The sequence below is a fragment of the Thalassophryne amazonica genome, chromosome 9 (assembly GCF_902500255.1).
Source record: "Thalassophryne amazonica chromosome 9, fThaAma1.1, whole genome shotgun sequence".
Classification (NCBI taxonomy): Eukaryota; Metazoa; Chordata; class Actinopteri; order Batrachoidiformes; family Batrachoididae; genus Thalassophryne; species Thalassophryne amazonica.
The window spans coordinates 108493906-108509621 of record NC_047111.1 but is presented as its reverse complement, the minus strand read 5'-3'; positions in this window follow the sequence as shown (position 1 = coordinate 108509621).

Sequence of the window (15716 nt, the reverse complement as noted above, 5' to 3'; positions counted from 1 at the left end):
AGAACCATCACTCACTGGAGGTTTTTTTTTCTTTTTTGGAACATAGTGGTCCTAGAGATGATTGGACACTGATCATCAGTTTATAAAATACATAAACAAGCCCATCTGGGACCACGTTCCTTGTTGTGGTTTTGCAGTCGTCTCCATTCTGTTGCTTGGTTTAAATTTCAGCAGATCCTTTCGACCATGTCAGCACGTCTAAATGCACTGAGTTGTTTTCAGCATTTGCTTTCAAGGTACAGTGTGTCAGATTTGGAGTGTTTCCTAGCAGAAATGGAACATAGCCTTAATGACCTACAACAATGAATTGATGTTTTGTTGTGGTTATAAGCTTACAATGAGTTTGATATTTTATTACTTTATAAACAACAGGAAAGGGGCTTACATTTTGGTACATTTTGGTGCTCCTCACTGGTGCTTAACAGTCCAACACGAACTTTTAAGTCCATGCTGCCGCCCACTGACTTTGTGTACAGTCTGTCGTCTGCTTTCCTCACTCCAGCGAAACATCGCGTCAGAAATTTGTCCAGCTTTTCATCCTAATGTCATCCAACAGCTCTTCATCCCTCCAGATGGCTGACGAGGATCCACTCAGCCGTTATATAAATGTGTATTATATATACGGCTGAGTGGATCCTTGTCATTTGGTGGCTTTTATGTCACGTGACACAGATTATTCATACTGTTTGCCGTTGTGTTTCACTGACCATGCAATAGTGCTTTTTAGCGTGCAATTTTGGTGCTATATGAAATGCGCTATTGCATGCCCGCTAAACATGGCAGAGTTTGTTTTGCTGGAGGACGACGATAAGAGCTAATTGACAGTGCTAATTCTTCTAACACACACACACAAAATCCACTCCATTGTAAGCCGTCTGGAGGCATGAAGAGCTGTTAAGATGAAAAGCTGAAAAGCTGACGTGATTTTTCGCTGGACTGACTTTTTTTTTTTTTTGGAAGTACTCAAAGTCAGTATCGTGGACTATATCGTCATAATTTTGAACTCCTATTTAAAGTTTGTGTTGGACTGTTAAGCACCAGTGGAACTCCACAGTGTAAGTCCCTTTTCTGTTGTTTATAAATTAATAAAATATCAAATGTCAAGGATCTATTTTAGCCATTAAAACAAATAATGAATGTTTTTACATTCTTTCAATGGAACAAATATTTAATTCGGTGAAAGCTGGAACAAACCATTCAACAAGCCGAGTTGAATGGAATTAAATATTTGTACCATTGAACTCATAAACATTCATTATTTGTATATTATATAATGGCTGAGCGTATCTTTGTCATTGTCTTGCCAAAATGAAGTTTTACAAGATATGTTACTCAGTATGTGCATTTGTGTTTGTTTTTTTTGTTTGTTTGTTTATAATCACTGCATTTTCAGCTTTAGCTCGTTCTGTAGTTTACAGTGCAGTCTTGCAACTTCAGCAATAGCAGCCCTAGAATGATACCTTTCAGCACACAACAGGATCAAACTTAAAGCTTAAAGGTCAAGGTTACAAGAAGGTCAAACACTGAAATCAACAAAAGAACTTTCCTGATTGCAACTTTTTAAAAATTTGCCTCCACATTTGGCATGAATATAGGGATGGGCCTTGCCCATAAGCCATTACCTGGGATAAGTGATCGACCTTGACCTTCATGGTTTTGCTTGAAGTCGAAGCGTAAATTAGGTCAAATTTCAGATTTGAGGAAAACATGTTGTGCAATATACCAAATTAAAAGGCTTTCTGAGATGATCCAGAATGCTTCAAACGCCATTTGGTAACGTCATGGTGAAAAAACATGCAAAATTTTGATTTATGTCAGGGTGTGGAAAAGCATGCAAATCATCATTGCATAGTCTTGTAAGTTCACATATAGCAGGACTATGGAGACACGATTCAGCACACGAAAGGTTCAAGGTCAAAGTTCAACATCACAGGATCTAGCATCATAAAATTTGGACATATGGTTCAGATAATGGAGTCATTTTTGATCAGGATATGTCATTCAAAGCACATATTAAACAAATATGTAGGACTGCTTTTTGCATTTACGCAATATCTCTAAAATCAGAAAGGTCTTGTCTCAGAGTGATGCTGAAAAACTAATTCATGCATTTATTTCCTCTAGGCTGGACTATTGTAATTCATTATTATCAGGTTGTCCTAAAAGTTCCCTAAAAAGCCTTCAGTTAATTCAAAATGCTGCAGCTAGAGTACTGACGGGGACTAGAAGGAGAGAGCATATCTCACCCATATTGGCCTCTCTTCATTGGCTTCCTGTTAATTCTAGAATAGAATTTAAAATTCTTCTTCTTACTTATAAGGTTTTGAATAATCAGGTCCCATCTTATCTTAGGGACCTCGTAGTACCATATCACCCCAATAGAGCGCTTCGCTCTCAGACTGCAGGCTTACTTGTAGTTCCTAGGGTTTGTAAGAGTAGAATGGGAGGCAGAGCCTTCAGCTTTCAGGCTCCTCTCCTGTGAAACCAGCTCCCAATTCAGATCAGGGAGACAGACACCCTCTCTACTTTTAAGATTAGGCTTAAAACTTTCCTTTTTGCTAAAGCTTATAGTTAGGGCTGGATCAGGTGACCCTGAACCATCCCTTAGTTATGCTGCTATAGACGTAGACTGCTGGGGGGTTCCCATGATGCACTGAGTGTTTCTTTCTCTTTTTGCTCTGTATGCACCACTCTGCATTTAATCATTAGTGATCGATCTCTGCTCCCTCCACAGCATGTCTTTTCCTGGTTCCTCCCTCAGCCCCAACCAGTCCCAGCAGAAGACTGCCCCTCCCTGAGCCTGGTTCTGCTGGAGGTTTCTTCCTGTTAAAAGGGAGTTTTTCCTTCCCACTGTAGCCAAGTGCTTGCTCACAGGGGGTCGTTTTGACCGTTGGGGTTTTACATAATTATTGTATGGCCTTGCCTTACAATATAAAGCGCCTTGGGGCAACTGTTTGTTGTGATTTGGCGCTATATAAAAAAAAATGATTGATTGATTGATTGATAATCCTAGAATAGTGTGAGTTCATGTTTCAAGGTCATAGCTCAAGTTTCAAGGTCAACATCACGCAAAAGGTGAAAATCGCATAATCAGCCATAACTTCGGAACTAATTTCTCTTAGTGAGACGCTTTCTGATTGATCTTCAAAAGTTTGGTCAAGGTCAAAGTTGATGCAAAAAATGAATATAAAATTAATTCTGATATGTGGAAGTGGTGTATTGGGTCCTAGAATACAGTGATTTCACTTTGAAGGTCACAGTTCAAATTTCAAGGTCAATGTTAGTATACTATTCAAGGTCAATTCATTAAATTCTCAGCTCTAAGCTATGTCCTGTATATGCCCACTGCAACATTACTAAATAGGTCGCAGTAACTGGTTTAAATAAAGTGACTATGGTGCTTGTGAACTCAGATTGTTGTAAGGCCAAATTCACATTATTCAGTTAAAAAAATAACTATTTCTAGAGGTTAAATACTGGCACTTGAAGATGTAGCAAGTAATGGAAAAAAAATCATATACATGTACAGGATTTACAGTGGTGACCTCAAAATTGACCTCAGTTGACCACCTGACACCACCTGAGGTCAAACTCGTATTTTTGTGATTAAAAACATAAGCAAATTCTACAGAGTGAGCAGTTACATAGGGAATCCAGCAATGAGTCATCGAGGGAGGTGGTGGCGTAATGGTTTGCGTGATGGACTGGGATGCCAGCGATCTGGGTTTGCTTCCCGATTGCAGCCACGCTCCCAACTGGCACTCTCAACAACAGTGCTGGGGAGGAGTGAGAGACACGTGCTGTGGGCCCTACTGGAAACAAGCTTTGGGCTTTTGTTGGCTACCCACGGTAAAGATGATCCTCTTCTTTACCTTCTTCTACTGCAAATAACAAATAAATAAATAACAAACACAGATTAATTATTCATTTGCTGGACAGGATCATTGGAATTTCTCATTTCATAGTGTGACATCAAAAGTATCTCTGTTGGCAGAGGTACTTGTGCTCTCTGAGTGCAGCTCTCCTTTTAAAATGCTCAAATCCACAAAAAAAAAAAGAAGTGTGTGTGTGTGTGTGTGTGTGTGTGTGTGTGTGTGTGTGTGTGTGTGTGTGTGTGTGTGTGTGTGTGTGTGTGTGTGTGTGTGTGTGTGTTATGACACCTGATTCGAACTCTCCACTGCTCCTTGTGGTTGGATTTCTAACCAGTGGTGCCTGCTGGTGTTGATTTTCAAGGGGGCGCACCTTCACTTCTTCATCAAGGTGGATGTGGTAAGTCTGCATTACTTTTCTTCTGGTGTACCTAATAAACTGGCAACTGAGTCTATATTTGTAGCCAAATACAGTAACCTTCCTCTCTCATGAGCACACGCACACACACAGTTGTATGTAAAAGTTTGGGCACCCTGATGATTTCCATTTTTCTTTATAAATCATTGGTTGTTTAGATCAGCAATTTCAGTTAAATATATCATATAGCAGACAAATAATGATATTTGAGAAATGAAATGAAGTTTATAGGATTTACACAAAGTGTGCAATAATTCTTTAAACAAAATTAGACAGGTGCATAAATTTGGGCACCTCAACATAAAAAAATATGTCAGTATTTAACAGATCCTCCTTTTGCAGAAATAACAGCCTCTAAATGCTTCCTATAGCTTCCGACGAGTCTGGATTCTGGTTGAAGGTATTTTGGACCATTCTTTTTTACAAAACATCTCAGGTTTGTTGGTTTCCGAGCATGGACAGCCCACTTAAAATCACACAACAGATTTTCAGTAATATACAGGACTACATGGGGACTGAGATGGCCATTCCAGAATGTTGTACTTGTTCCTCTGCATGAATGCCTCAGTAGATTTTGAGCAGTGTTTAGGGTCGTTGTTTGTTGAAAGATCCAGCCCCAGCACAACTTCAACTTTGTCACTGACTCATGAACATTGTTCTCAAGAATCTGCTGATATTGACTGGAATCCATGTGACCCTCAACTTTAACAAGATTCCCAGTACCTGCACTGGCCACACAGCCCCACCGCATGATGGAACCACCTCCAAATTTTACTGTAGGTAGCAAGTATTTTCTTGGAATGCTGTGTTCTTATGTCTAAATAACTCAATTTGTTTTCATCCGTCCACAGCACCTTATTACAAAATGAAGCTGGCTTGTCCAAATGTGCTTTAGCATACCTCAAGCGACTCTGTTTGTGGCATGTACACAGAAAAGGCTTCCTCTGCATTACTCTCCCATACAACATCCCCTTGTGCAAAGTGCGCTGTATGTAGCCTGTTATGGTATAAACTAAAAGGTTATTCCAAGTAAGATGAAGACAAACCAGACAAGCAATATTGATTACTTTATTCATGCATATACTGTAGAGTGGCATCATCAAACCATCTTCTCCATCTGAGTCTGAGCGCCGCCCCTGTGGGTCTGTAAAAAGAGACAGGTGGTGATAGTTTGTGACTTACCATCCAGCCTGATGTGATATTTGTCGTAATAGTCACCAAATCATCTAACTGGTGAGTTACACATCACGTCAAAAAATTTAATTTGTACCCCTCTAGACAGTTTGTAAAAGCTAATGTGAGTGTGAAGAACTGACTAAAATGTAATCATGTGTTCCCACCCATTCCTTTCTGGTCAGGACGGCATGTCCTAAAATACAGATTTGGAAACACTTCTAGTGTCCGATTATCCACCAAAGGCACAGTGTGATTGGTAGTTTTCAGCCAAAACCTGACTGTCGTCACTAACAGCACCATGTCCTTGAAAACCAGGGTGGCTTTGTCGCGCCCCTGCTGTTTTAAAATAATCAGGAAAGACTTGCACTCAGTGATTTTACAAACAGGCCAGTGGGACTTTGGAGAGTGCACTGGAAAAGCCGTCATGACACAGACAGCAGAACAGAAGAAGCAGACAGAAGCAGACAGGAGTCGTGAACGTATGAAATAAAGATGAAGGCCTTACTCGTCTTCCATGTGAGCGTTCACGTCTCATTGAGCTTTACATGGTGGCACTCGTCCCACTGACATACACTGGAGCCCCCGTCACACATAGCAGGAATGCACAGGAACCATGTCCGACACGGAAAATACTGCCATAATCCGACACAGTTGGGAAGAAAAGGGGCATGGTCAGCAGTGTCAGAACGCATCCGGATTACCTCGTCCACACCTGCACGATGGCATCCAAAGTGCATGTAGACAACAGGTAGATGACACAGACTGCTGTTAGACTGCCATAAAAGGCGCTGAAGACTGTCCGATGTCCAAACATCTGGATGGCAAACAAGGGACTACAGTGGGAGGGCGCGCTGTGTTCCTCATGCACAGCGCGCGTGTCTGTGTGGCGCACGTGCGCTCTGCACATGCGTGGGGCTGCAATTATCACTCAGCCATGTGTGGTGTTTGTGTATGCATAACGCTGCATGAACCACTGAGCATGCGCACGTGACGCTGGACAGCTTTGCTGAAAGTTTGCTGGCAGTGTGCCACACAGTCCCATACGTCAGATGGAGCCTTTCCAGGGAACTTTAATTCTTTTTTGTGTGTCTTGGCTCACTTCAGGAGCACAACGCAACTCTGGATACCGCAATGGTTGGATTATCACATGGGATTTCATTTTTGCATGGTTATTTCAGCACACAGCAGCCAGGTGAGAGGATTTTTACCACAGGCTGGGGTCCCAGAGTTAGAAGGTGATCATATATTTCAGCAGTGAGATCTGTTCAGCTCTGAGCCTGACACTTGCAATGACGCGTTACTGCGCACCACAGAGGCGCAGCTGCCCGTGTTATATACAGTTATATTGGACAGAATATTCACATTATTTTTGTCACCCATGGGAAGAAATGGACAAATATCTGCACTGTAAGGTCTGCTGTGCATATAACAGCCTGTTCAGATTTGTGGTGACATGCGCGCAGAAGCGCACCGAGCTTTCGGTATGATAGCCACTGTTCACATTCACTGTACATGATAATAATTAATAATTATTATCATGATGAAGCGTGCCACATACATTTCAACAGTTCCATTGTGCTCTGCGGGTGGGGTTGGACATGATTATATGTGGCACGCAGGTCATACCGTCATGCTTTACCGTGCGAGATCCATCTCAAGGGTTCCTCATATGAGCTCAATCATTTTGGATCTTGTTTTGCCACCATCGAAATATGTAAATTGTGGGTCAGATGGTCTCAGATGCACATGGCTGGTCCCCGGGCACCTAATGGTGACTTCTGCTCCTACTGGCAATTAGGATGGGTTAAATGCAGTAGACACATTTCATTGTGCAGGGAACATGTTCTTCTGTGCATATGACAATAAAATTCCTTTGAATCCTTGAAATATTTTGTCTTTGTGGTGTTTCAATTGAATATAGGTTGAAGAGGATTTGCAAACCATTGTATTCTGTTTTTATTTACATTTCACACAACATCCCAACTTCATTGGAATTGGGGTTGTAATCTAGATACCCTAAGCTTTTGTTAGGGGGAGGGGGGTGTTGCGGTGCACAAGGGACCATGCTGGCCCATTGCCTAAAATATTTTCTGTTGAGTTGTGATTGGCTTAACTGACCAATTGTTTCAGCTCTGGGAAGAAACAAATTCATTGGCTGGCCGGTTCACTGAACCAACTAAATGCCAATTTGAGTAAATCTACATCCATTAATGGCTGTGATTACGAGGCCAATCAACCAAAAAACAAAGCAATGTTATTGCTCCCCTTTGTGCCAATTTCAATATAGGTAGACATCACTGGTTCCTGGGGAGCAGTGGGAAAGATGGAAAGATTTCTGTGTCGTCCTTCCAGCAAGAGAACATTTAGGCAGGTAGGAAACATTTATGGGGAGAAGAGGAACTACTTCTGTGGGAAAAATGCAGAGAAACAGTTTTGTTTCCTCATAAGGTAGAAACAAAGCCATACAGAGAGCACTGAGTGAGGACAAAGCCATTTCCAACAACAATATGAACTGACCAGTTTTTTTGTAAAGTAACTGTTTAAGAGCACAAACCAAACATGAAGTCAAAGGAATTGTCCGTCCTCCAAGACAGGATTATCTTGAGGCACAAATCTGGGGAAGGGTACAAAAACATTTCTGCTGCTTTGAAGGTTCCAATGAGCACAGTGGCCTCCATGAATGTTGCTTTTCACTCAATTTGTGTGGCCAACAGAACTTGAACAAAGCATGCTGCCTCTCCCAAAAGCATGGAAAGGGACATGGTTTTTTGTTTTGTTTTTTGCCACTGTCATGGTGATGAATGTCTCTGCCACACTCCAGCCGGAGCCAGTGAGTGGTGGAGAAAGAAGCATTTTATCCTTGTGTTTATAAGCGTGACCACGAAGATTGTAAGAGAAAGTGACAGCTGTTGGAATCTTGACGGGAGACTTGTGACGTGGGCACCGGACCCGCCCCTGCCGTTTAAAAGCATTAAGGTGTGTTTACACATAACCAAGATGCATTACGAATGTCATTTTTCTGTCATTCTTAATGTGACTTAACGCATCTGAATAGGTTTCTTAACAGTGCGTGTTGGTGCGTGATATTCTTGATATTCGTGGAGCATGTTTTTGGCTGTCAAAAAATCTTCCACGAATGTCACACACCTCATTTCGTCTCACGTCGTGGAGGTCACAACTGAGTGTATTGATCCATCTTGGTGAGTACTGATCCTTAATAGAATGTGACAACAGTCGTAGTGATTCTTGTGATGGTTCTTGGAGCCCAAACTGTCACGCGTTATTACGAAGTGACACGGAAACTGTCAAGTTTTGACACGACTTGTAACACGGCGTCACATTTCACTGCGCGCCACGACAAATCAGTTTTCTGTCACGTGCACACAATTAAACTCGGCTCCAAATGTCGTTCCACAGTTCTGCTGAAGCTCGTCAGGACGCTCCTGCAGGTGTTCCACCTGCTGTTGTAACCAATGAGCGGGAGAACGAGTCTGAGCAACCAGAGGAGCGAGAGGAGACTCACGTACAGCCAGACATCTCTGCTCCTCCTCCAGTCTAGCGGAGGAAGAAGCACGCACACAATTAAACCCTGCTACACCGCATTCAGTTTGATTGCTGACACCAAGTCGGCTAAAAGTCTCATTTCAGTGCTCTTCAGCGCGCTCCTGCAGGTGTTCCACCTGCTGCATGTGCCTGATGTTTGGGAAAACATGCGAGACGAGAGCCGCATGAAGCCACACATCTGGCTCTGTCCTCCTCCTCCTCTCTGCACCACTTCATGGCACAGAGCCCAACTACGCATGCAGTCACAAAGTTCTTCTGAAAAATTGGAGCGATCTGAATTCGGTTGGATGAATATGGGTGTGTGTGTGGAGACAATTCACCTCGTTCACAACGTGACAGAACTTAACGATGTGCTGTTACGCGCAACAGCACGTAATAGCGCGCAACAACGCAGAACACTATTCTTGACCATGCATAACGGTTCCTGATAATTCTCCAGCAACATGTGCCATTAATCGTAACGTGTGGTAACAGGTTGCAGCAGTTCCTGAGGACACCTGACGCCTCTGCCCCGAATCATCACATTTGTGATCAGCGGCCAAGAATGTGTACTTCGTGGCATTCGTGACTTGTCGTCATGTGTAAACGCAGCATTACCCGCTTACCAGGTCACTGATTGTGGACAGCCAAAAAACAGATGGAAGCAACACAAACGCAGTGGTGAGCACAGTTCAGCTAATCCGATAGCAGATAATTATCAAAGCTAATGTTTTTGTTATCGGATTAGCTTTTCAGATAAATTTAAAACCATCATTGGACCAATTATCTTCCGATAAATTTAGTTCCAATAACTTTCAGTCCGAAACATTTTCTTTGCTGGTAAAGTTTAACAGTCAAAATGTTTGTAAACCCTAAAATCAAACATTTTAGTCCGTTTGTTGTCTGTTTCTAGCCATGGACAGACTAGCTGCCTGTCGCTTGGTGATGACTTCATCATTAAGCACAAAACGTGATTGGCTGGTCGCCGCAGGGAGCATTGTGGGTGGTGTAGTTCAGGTTCACTTTTCACGTTACAGTGGCTTGTCCACTCAACACAAAAACAAAACAGACTAATTTTAACATTATTTTATTTCTTTGTGACTGTAATTTAATCGCCACAGAGGGAGGGACTTTTCAACACATTTAGACATTGTTTTGGATTTAAAATGTGGATTATTTATTCAAATGAAGCCCACTGAAACTAACAGGTAAGAATTTATATTTACTACGTGTATTTTACTCCACCAATCAATGCATTACTGGATGTATTTCAGTTGTTTAAAGCTAGAGTGCCAGGAAGCATATTGAAATTGAGATGATTGTTAGAATTTTGATGGGGACCAAAATAATTTTGTTCGTTAGTGTGAATATAAGGATTCCCAAAATATTAGTCTGAACGTGATTAAAATTCGTCTGTATCGAAGCAAATTAAATTATTGGCACGTGCCAAAAATTCGAAAGCCAGGACGCCATCGTTGTGATGTCACAGGTCACGTGGGGGGGTTTCACCGCTAGCTGCGATGCATGCATAGAAATTTAAAACTGAAGAAGGCAAGAAGGAGGAGAGAGACAGTAGATGTGGAAGAAAGCGAGGAAGAGCGGCGATATACACAGAAAGTGCGAAGAAAAGACGTAATTTGGAGCGAGAGTTGGATGCTTTCTGTGATTCCAACACTAATCTACCTACGGGTATTATAAAGTAACCTGAATCTGATAGAACTAGTGCTGGAATGATATTCTCCATCGCTCTGTGTGCAAACATGGGAGGCATAACTCAGTGGAATGCATTGCTCAGGGTATGTATTTAATATTTATTTTTTGCTTATTCAATCTTATTATTTATTTATTTATTTTTAATACAAAAAGCAACCCAGAGTGACGTAATGGCATAAGCCTGTGCATGAAACAGACTGTAACTGGCTGACCTGTAGGCCACATTTTTCAGGTGCACTCTAGCTTATGTTACTTTTCTCAGCTATATCAGGGCCCACACAAGTTAAAGACTTGGAAGATATTATTTATAATCTGGTACAGAATTTTTTGCAGAGAAACAGTTTTGTTTCCTCATAAGGTAGAAACAAAGCCATACAGAGAGCACTGAGTGAGGACAAAGCCATTTCCAACAACAATATGAACTGACCAGTTTTTTGTAAAGTAACTGTTTAAGAGCACAAACCAAACATGAAGTCAAAGGAATTGTCCGTCCTCCAAGACAGGATTATCTTGAGGCACAAATCTGGGGAAGGGTACAAAAACATTTCTGCTGCTTTGAAGGTTCCAATGAGCACAGTGGCCTCCATCAGCCATAAACTAAAGAAGCTCAGATCCACCAGGACTCTTCCTCTTCCAACAGCTGGCCATCGATCTAAATCGAGCGATCGGGGGGGGGGGCATTAGTCAGGGAGGTGACCAAGAACCGGATGGTCACTCTGTCAAAGCTCCAGCATTCCTCTGTGAAGAGAGGAGGAGCTTCCAGAAGGACAACCATCTCTGCAGCAATCCACGAATCAGACGTGTATGATAGTGTGGCCAGACAGAAGCAACTCCTTGCCAAAAGGCGCCTGAAGGACCCTCAGACCATGAGAAACAAAATTCTCTGGTCTGATGAGACAAAGATTAAGCTCTTTGGTGTGAATGCCAGGTGTCATGTTTGGAGGAAACCAGGCACCATCTCTACAGTGAAGCATGGTGATGGTAGAATCATGCTGTGGGGATAAATGGTAAATGGACTGCATTATATAGCACTTTTCAATCTGCATCAGATGCTCAAAGTGCTTTACATTAATGCCTCACATTCACCCCAATGTGAGGGTGCTGCCATACAAGGTACTCACTACACACCGGAAGCAACTAGGGGATTAAGGACCTTGCCCAAGGGCCCTTAGTGTTTTCCGGTCAGGCTGTGATTTGAACCGAGGATCATCTGGTCTCAAACCCAACGCTTTAACCCTCTGGGGTCCAAGGGCATTTTTTGGACAGTTCACTCGCCTGGCATAAATGTTTTATTATTACCGTTAACAGCTCGCCCTGCATCTCACAATCAAGTTTTATGTATCTTTTTCAGGACAACCTGTGCTTTCATAATATATATGCTTTTGTTGTGTTTTATAAATGGAATAAAGGTTTACAATCAGAAATAAGAAAGGAAAAAGTAAAGTGGAAAATAATTTTCCACACATTTATTCAAAACACATAGCAAACTACAACCCCTGGCAATAATTGTGTAATCACCGGCCTCGGAGGATGTTCATTCAGTTCTGCTTTTTTTCTACAAAATTAAACAACTGAATGAACATCCTCCGAGGCCGGTGATTCCATCATTTTTGCCAGGGGTTGTATAATAAACAACTGTTTTGACACTTCATAAGGTTATTTGAGGTCTTGTGTGAAAGACTGTACAACAAAACGCTCAAACAATAAACACAAATGCACATTTTGAACAATATATACAAAATGGTCATCTCAAAGCAATTTCTGTCTGCTATTACACAAAGGTTACATCACAAACTTTCTACTTCTTACTGTGTTTTGGAGTGTTCTTGTGCTGCTCCTAAAGCAGCTTTCATTCACACTTTGGCTCACTTACAGTCTGAGAAGTGGCCCTCCCCCTCGCTCCATTGATATGGTAACAGTGCTTTATGCCAATAAAGCGACAGAGTTATCCAGTAACATCACATCAAACTAGTGGAGCAATCCTGATAGTTACACACTCTTTGAGCACATGAGATTGTCATCAGAGGCTCTCCGTCTGCTCCATCTGCTTTCACTGGATCGCTGTGCGTAATAGCGGCAGGTCACATTGGAACCCAATAGTATGTACTCACTGGAGCACCCAGGGGGCTTTTCAAGTGAGCCAACTAGTAACATATCACTCCTGAAAACAATTTTTGGCTTTTCACGTGAGGTAAATCTGCCCTACAATTGGATTTGGAAAACCATGTACGGTGAAACCAATTCCGAATTGGACACTCACATTGCGCACGTCATCACACAACTTCTATGAGGAGTGCAAAGATGGCCGATGGCTGGCTCGAAAGTCTGCGGAGTTAACTTTTCAGCAAAAAATGTATGTTTCTATCTCATATCATTAAAAAGTTATTTATAATTAAGTAACGCTTGGTCTTAGCCGTCGTATACGACAGCGTCGGCCCCAGAGGCTTAACCACGAGACCATCACCTCCCTGATCATCACATCCCCTATGTTTTTCAGCCGAAGGAACTGGGAGAGTAGTCAGGATTGAGGGAAAGATGAATGGTGCAATGTTCAGAGATATCCTGGATGAAAACCTGCTCCAGAGCGCTCAATGTCCCTAAACACACAGCCAAGATATCAAAGGAGTGGCTTCAGGACAACTCTGTGAATGTCCATGAGTGGCCCAGCCAGAGCCCAGACCTGAATCCGATCGAACATCTTTGGAGAGATCTGAAAATGGCTGTGCCCTGACGCTCCCCATCAAACCTGATGGAGCTTGAGAGGTGCTGCAAAGAGGAATGGGCAAAACTGCCCAACGATAGGTGCACCAAGCTTGTGGCATCATATTCAAGAAGACTTGAGACTGTAATTGTTGCCAAAGTTGCATCAACAAAATATTGAGCAAAGGCTGTGAATACTTATGTACAAGTGATTTCTTATTGTTTTTTTATTTTTTAATAAATTTGAAAAAAAAGAAATAAATCATGTCATCATTATGGGGTGTTGTGAGCAGAATTTTGAGGGGATTATTATTTTTTTTTTTCCTTACTCCCTTTCGGAATAAGGCTGTAACATAAAATGTGGAAAAAGTTTAGACCTGTGAATAATTTCTGGATGCACTGTAACTACAACCGGAACAAAGAAAACCCCCCACCCACTTACATAATGGTCTAGAACCGCCCCTGCTGACAGAACACCTGACAATTTGAGAACAATGTGATGAGATCAAAGTGTAAATCTATAGATGTTTCCAGAGGAATCAGTTTTTGTTTACTTTTTATTTTATTTTGACAGGCAGGAGTGAGAAGTACGGATAGCAAGAAGGAAACGTTTTTATCACGTTTCAAGGGGTGGATTTTGAGGGTAAACCGTTTTTAAAAAAAATATATGAACTAATGTTGAAACGACGTTTAAACACGACACGGTGTGCAGAAAGGCTGAAATGCCTTTTATAAAACATAATCTCGACTCGTGCGTCTGGTGGTGTAATGAACAGATTGGTGCCCGACACGAAACGAACAGCTTTTTTTTACTTCCCGCTGGTGTTATGCGTAAATCGGTAACCTTGATAGAAAACCAAACCGGACATTACCGCCGGGTTCACGACCGTCTGTAGGTCCACAGGTTACGGTACTGACGCCGTTAAAAGAGCTCACAATTCACCATTTTCACTGTAAATGACGCGTTGCGCTTGGACTTACAAAATTCGGCGATGTAAAACGAGACGACATAGTTTTCTTCACACCAGTCCAGCGTTGAGGTCGGCCGTCCCCAGTATCCGTGCCTCTCTGTCGACGGAGCCATGATGGAAAAGGAGGAGGCTGTGGGTGTTAACGGGTTTGTAGTCCCATCTCAACCGGACGAGCAGTCCTCCACACCTCCTCCTGGTAAGGATGGAGACCCTAATTGAAAAGGAGACAATTAATACCCATCGACTGTTGAAAAGAAAATACTTGTCTTCATCTAGACGAGCACTTGGGGGATGATACAGATGCCAGTCATTACCATCCGCCAGCCAACAGAGGGCGGTCGACTTTATGAGTATGCTGACCTCAAGCATTTGTGATGTCATCAGGGACGCCAGACTGCATCAATTCATAGGTCAGGTACACGCAGAGGTGCCACCAGGGATTTTGGGCCCCATGAAAAGAAGTGTTACTGGGGCCACATTACTCCCATTCTGACATCCCTTCATTGGCTACCGGTTTCTGCCAGATCGGATTTTAAAGTTTTATTGTTGGTTTATAAAATTGTTCACAGACTGGCACCTTCCTACCTGGCGGACTTGGTTGAGGCCCTACCTTCGCAGGACGCAAAGCTTCTGTGTGTTCCGAGGATGAACAAGAAGTCTGTGGGGTATAGAGCCTTCTACCATGGTCCGACTCTTTGGAATGATCTACCTGTTGTTATTAGGCAGTCTGACATGGTGGAGACTTTTAAATCAAGACTGAAGACCCACTTTTTTTATCAGACGTCTTATCATTAATTTAATTTGTTTTGTGTTTGCTTTGTAATTTCTTTTATTCTACTGTGTTTTATCTTTTATTGTGCTTTTCTTGTTTTAATTTTGATTTTATTCATTTGTGTTGCTATGAATTGTGTGAAGCGCCTTGGGGCGACTTTGTTGTGAGTTGGCGCTATATAATTAATAATTGAAATGGAAATTGGGCCACCCCTCCATATTAGCTTGTCAGTATTCTAATTGTATTAGGGACCTCCTTGGGCCCCGGTCAGTCATGGGACCCTAGAATCCTTCTCCTTATTCTGCCCTTTTCGGTACCCCTGGGTACACGTCACTTCCGGCAAAGTGGGGAATCCGAAGGCGAGAATTCGTACTTTTGCGACTGCCACTCGGTGAAAACACACTTGGGCTCTAAGCTGTTCTGTTGAAATCAGCTGGTTTAGTTTGTCTCGAGCTTGCTTCTAACAGCCAGCTGATAGCTATCATTGCCTGGAATGATGACATTTATGCACCAAGCTGACCTGAAATGAACCCCTGTACATTACATTGGCTTTA